This window comes from Peromyscus eremicus, chromosome 1 (assembly GCF_949786415.1).
Source record: "Peromyscus eremicus chromosome 1, PerEre_H2_v1, whole genome shotgun sequence".
In the NCBI taxonomy this organism is placed as follows: Eukaryota; Metazoa; Chordata; class Mammalia; order Rodentia; family Cricetidae; genus Peromyscus; species Peromyscus eremicus.
Genome location: NC_081416.1, coordinates 173,552,873 through 173,558,395, shown reverse-complemented (window position 1 = coordinate 173,558,395; position 5,523 = coordinate 173,552,873).

Genomic DNA, 5,523 nt, shown 5'->3' with positions numbered 1-5,523 from the left:
TTGGTTTTCACCTTGGACTCACTTATGATTTGCTGGGTGCCACAGACAGTGAGGAGCCCATATCTCCCAGTGCAACCCACACAGCTTGTCTCATAGATCAGGCTAGCTCCCTTCCACACCTGCTGTCCTTGGCATTTATCCCGGAGTCCTGACATCTCCAATACACCTGGGCCTTTCTTTTATGAAGTTGGGTGCTCTTGTATTTGATGTGTAAATGTTTACATTTGTAATATCTTCTTCGTGAATCTTTCCTTTAATGAGTATATACTATCCTTGCCTATCTTTTCTGATTTGTATTGATTTAAAGTCAGTTTTGACAGATATTAAAATAGATACAAATTTCACTGGTCAAACTATATATCTTATATTTCTTTAACATGGCTTAAGATGGGCCTGCCTTCCTGGGGATGAAATCTGGTCCAGGTGAATGACCTCAGAGGCAGGAAGACATCAGAGCTGACAGCAGAGCATGGAGCTGGGGAGCAGGGCTGAAGCTCTTCTCCACGGAGCAAGGACAGAAGACCCAGCAGAGACCATGAAATCCGATCCCTCCTAAGTGCTGGGACTAAAGGAGGGTGCCACTAAGGCCAGCTAAGATTTCTTTTTTTAAAATGTGTTCAAACTTCTTACTGTATAAATGATTAATGAAGGCCCACAGATAATAAAGAAGTCATGCATGGATTTCACCTTTCCTTACCCGGCACCAGACCCCGCTACAAACCCACCGTTCTGACTGCACAGGGTCTCCAGTTCCTGAACTTCAGCCGGCTGCCCTCAGGCTGACATCCTGCATGCCCGTCTTTCTCTGCAGCGTCTGCACAAGGACAGGATCACTTGGAAGGTGACCCCTGGCCGGCTGGGCCTGTAGAGCAGCTCTCCTGCTCCAGACCCCACTGCTCTCACCGCCTGTGACCCAGGAGAGGAAAATGTCCCAGCACCCCAACCGTCTCTGCAAATGTAATGTTTGTTTGTTTGTTTACTGCCTGTGCATCTCTCTGATCGACGTCCACACCTCAAGTCCCACCTGGTCCCTAGGACTCTGGCTGATGTGACTTCTAGCTGTGCAGACTTCTAGGGTCACACTGGGAAATCCTGGCGGAGGTCCAGGCCGGCAGCCCCCACTTCCTGCTTTGTGATAACTGGTCAGTGGCACATTCATCTGTCCTGGAGCAGATGATGGCCAGGTGTGAGCGTGGGGTGGGATGGGGATGGGGAGATGGCTGCTCCTTAAGAGGCCTGCTTCCTGGCTCTGGGTTTCTCAGCTACCATTTTGCCTTCTTAAGCACCGGAAAGAGTTTGCAGGTCAGAGAAGGCCCTGTCCAGTGACCTTCACCCACAAAGGAACCCCAGTTCCTGAGCCCCTGCCTTGTGCCCCGATCTATCATAGACACACAGGTGGTGACTGTGAGTCTTGATCCTGTCCTTAGACCATGAGAGAGAAAAACTCACTAAGAGACAGGAAAGAGTCTGTGTAGCCAGGGGTCTGTGGGAGCCTAGAGGGGACATCTGACTCAGCTGTTGGACATCTGAAGTAGAATCAGAAAAGCAATTAGTGAGTAGAGAAGAACTTTATCTTCTGCCGGTCAGGACAGGAAAATGTCTGATTGCATATGGTGTTCCAACGTGTGGCTGTAATTTTCACATAAGACCTGAAAAAGCTTTAAAAGGAGTTCTAAAACAATTAAAAAAAACCCACAAAATCAAACACGGCTTCCTGGTTAACTGTCTTTCCTCAGGTAGACCCTGCTTGCTGTTGGCGAGCTTAGGCATGGCTCCTTTAAGCTTCGTGGTTCATACTGGTGCACTAGTGTCTCTTTTGGGAGGTCCTGCTACTGAACACTTTAATGGGGTTTATGAGCAATGAGCAACACTCCACTTGGTGGCAGTGTGGACCCAAAAACTCCCCAGACTTGAGGTGGTAAACATGAGTCCTGCTGGTACCTCTGCCATGAAGCTAAGCTTTTACAGACCAAGGAGTGGGGTGGAGCCAGATGTCAAAGCTGCCAATTTGGTCCTAGCCATGCCTGCTTAGCAGTTTAAATGTTCATGTGGTCAGAAAAAGATAGAGCTATGCAGTAAAGACAGATTCAGATGGAAAAAAAAAAAAACAAAAACCCAAACCTCTAAACAGTTTACAGTGCATTTAACAATGTGTATAGGCTTGGGAGAGAAGAGAAAGGGTAGAAACAGTCATAGATTTAAAAAAAATGATTTAAAAATAATAGTAAAGTGCTTAAAAAGGGAATAGAGTAGTAAAAAAATATGGTGAGCCACGTAAAGGTGAAAATACACAGAGAGTCTGGATACTGTATGTTATTGTGTTGTCTTTGAATTGTTTACCTGCCGAGGAAGGAGCAACAGCTGCTAAGAGACATTTGATTATAAATGTTGCTGGATTAATTCAACCTACATATGTTAAAAATGTCTTGACTTCAAAAGATTTGTTACTTTGGGGGAGAAGTTTTGCTTTTATTTCCACAGGGAATAAGAGGCTGTGGATTCATTCTGGATTAAAGAAAATCAGGTTTGATAAAGGAAGACCCTCTGAAATCCTGACTGCAGACATAAAAAAATAAACCTAGAAGAACTACAAGACACATGATGTATATTTTACCTGCTCAAACACAGAACAAAACAAATCAACTTTGGCTGACTTGTGTACAATGCACAATCTATACGTGTACTAATACACATATGTATGTTACCTTTAAAAGTTTATGTATTTTCAGAGCAAAGGAACCAGACACCAATGAAAATGAATGGCCCAGATGATCCAACATCCCCAACAGCTTCAAGGCTGCTGATTAAGATGATCCTGCCTCACAATACTCCAGACAAGACTTAACAATTATACTGATTTTCTCATAGTCACTCAAAGATTACCAGTGTCTCCACTCAGCAGGAAGCAGTCTAGAGAACTATGCCTACATTCCCAAAAATAAATTATGAATATTTGTCATTGTTTAGGGGTGTTGGTCACAAGTTGTTACTGGTAATGGTCAGAAAAAAAAAAGCTGAACAAAGAAATTAGATTCAGGGATCTCATTATAAAAAGAAAAGGGGGTGATATAAAAATGATAGGAAAAAGGGGTAGATTATTGCATCACTTTAATCCAAAAAACAACTATTAATCTTACATATTTTAATTAGTATAGATTTTGTCTTACTGATACAAATTTACAGTTAATTTGGTTATAGTGTATGTGTATTTCTACTCTTGTTTAAGGTATTGTGTTTATATAGCTCAATTAAAATGTAATGTATAATAAACAAATGCAGATTAATAATTAGTCATCTATAATAGTCATCCATACCTATCAAACTTATAGTCATGTTAGTTAGGTTTTCTAGGTATACAGATATATTTCAGATAGATAGGTAGTCTTCAAACACTTCTAAGATCTACAGAATATGGCATTTAAAATTTTTTAAAAACTTAGGCTTTTTATGACAGTGAGACATGTCTGCTCCTGGCAGCACCAATCTACTTCAGAGAAGATAATGGGCATCGAAGAAACTCCATATGGAGTTTGTTTTCTTTATGGCAAAAGCTAGCCATGTGGGCAAAGAAACTGCCCTTGCTTCAATTGCTGACAGTTACTGTCCAAACTGGACTAGCAGGACACAAAAAAAGGAGACTACTGAACTTTGCCAAAACAAGGTAGGACAGTCCTTCAGAATTCCCTGCTTCACAGGAAAATCTGTCAGATATGCTAAGCCTGTAGGACAAAGATGGATGGCCCAAAGCTACAGAGGAACTTTGGGTGACTGTCCAGGCAACCTGATGTCTCCATCATTAAGTAACATTTCATCATTCTGGGGGCTTTGATGGAGTTGAAGACTAAATCATTATAATTATAGTTTTTCTTAGTTATAATAGAAAGTAAATTAGATACAAAAGTTTAGACTCATCGAGATAAGATAGATAATTAAGTATTTTCTCTAATTTTGCCAAATACAAATGGATCAGATAGTGTTCTTAATAACTGTAATTCTTTTTTTTTTTTTTTTTTTGGTTTTTCGAGACAGGGTTTCTCTGTGTAGCTTTGTGCCTTTCCTAGAACTCACTTGGTAGCCCAGGCTGGCCTCGAACTCACAGAGATCCGCCTGGCTCTGCCTCCCGAGTGCTGGGATTAAAGGCGTGTGCCACCACGCCCGGCATAACTGTAATTCTTAATAACTGTTTTTGTTGTATATAATCTTAATATGTTAAAGATAAAACCTTCCTATTTAATTAGACAGAAAGGGGAAATGCTGTTAATCCTCTTGTACACTGAAAAGATATATCACTCAAACTGGGCAATTGCTGGGCAGGAAGTATAGGCAAGGTGACTAAACTAAGTATGATGGAAAGGAAAAGTGCAGGGTCAGGAGAGATGCCAGCCAGCCGCCGAGCAAGCTGGATGTGTAAAATTGAGGTAACGAGCCATGAGTCATGTGGCAAAGCATAAATAGAAATATGGGTTAACTTAAAATGTAAGAGCTAGTTAGTAATAAGCCTGAGCTACTGGCCAATCATTTATAAGTAATATTAAGCCTTTGAGTCAATTATTTGGGAAGCAGCTGCCAGGTCTTCAGAAACAGGCAGGTGAGAAAGAAACATCTGTTTACAATCTTTAATCCAAACTGTGGTATTAACTGTCATTAGATTAAAACCTGAGGATTTGTGACTACACCTAGGACATGCAGGGCCCTGGGACACTCATTGATAGATTGATTCATGGCTGCCTGAGCCTTTTCCAGGCACTGTACCTTCCAAATAGAGTAGACCAATTCCTGTCCTCAGGAAGCCCCAGTTCTAATGGATTGTAACACCATCAAGGGCATTTAGAAGTGATATCAGGGGTTTATTGGAACCACAAGAGAACAGAGGTTAAAATTGAGAAAGTCAAGGTCCAGGGTCTAGAGAGGAAGAGCCAGGGAAGGCATCCACCCCCTCTAAGGACTGACAGTGAGCAGGGATCTGAGGACAGTGAGTAGTGAGCCATGCAGAGTCCCAAGAAGAGAGTCCATACAGGGGAATTGACAGGTTCAGGGGCAACAAGAGAATGGAGGTCATGTTGCTTTCTTCACCTAGTAAGACAAACACCCTCACCCACAGTCCTAGGCTGAGGTCTGTACACATCTGTTCAGGATACAGAACCCCATCTTTCCACCCAAGACAAATTTCCCAATACTGATGGATTTCTGTCTTTATTTCTAGCCTCAGGTTTAGCCTGCTGGATTCCTCTCACCTCTGCAGAATTTCTAGCAATCAGTGCCTCCTAATCCTGCTAAAGGGGAAATGCTTCTTCTATGTGTCCCTAATTTGCCAGAGAATCATCAAATCTTGTCCTGGTACAAAGGGGTTGCTGTAGGCATCTGCCATGAGACAGCATGATGTGTAATAGCCATCAATTTCTGTAGGCTGGTGCCCAAACACAGAGGCAGAGAGACAATATGCTCCGGAGGATCCCTGCTGTTCCAGAACATCACCCAGAAAGACACTGGCTGCATTCTGCCATCTAAGAACTTTAAGTACAT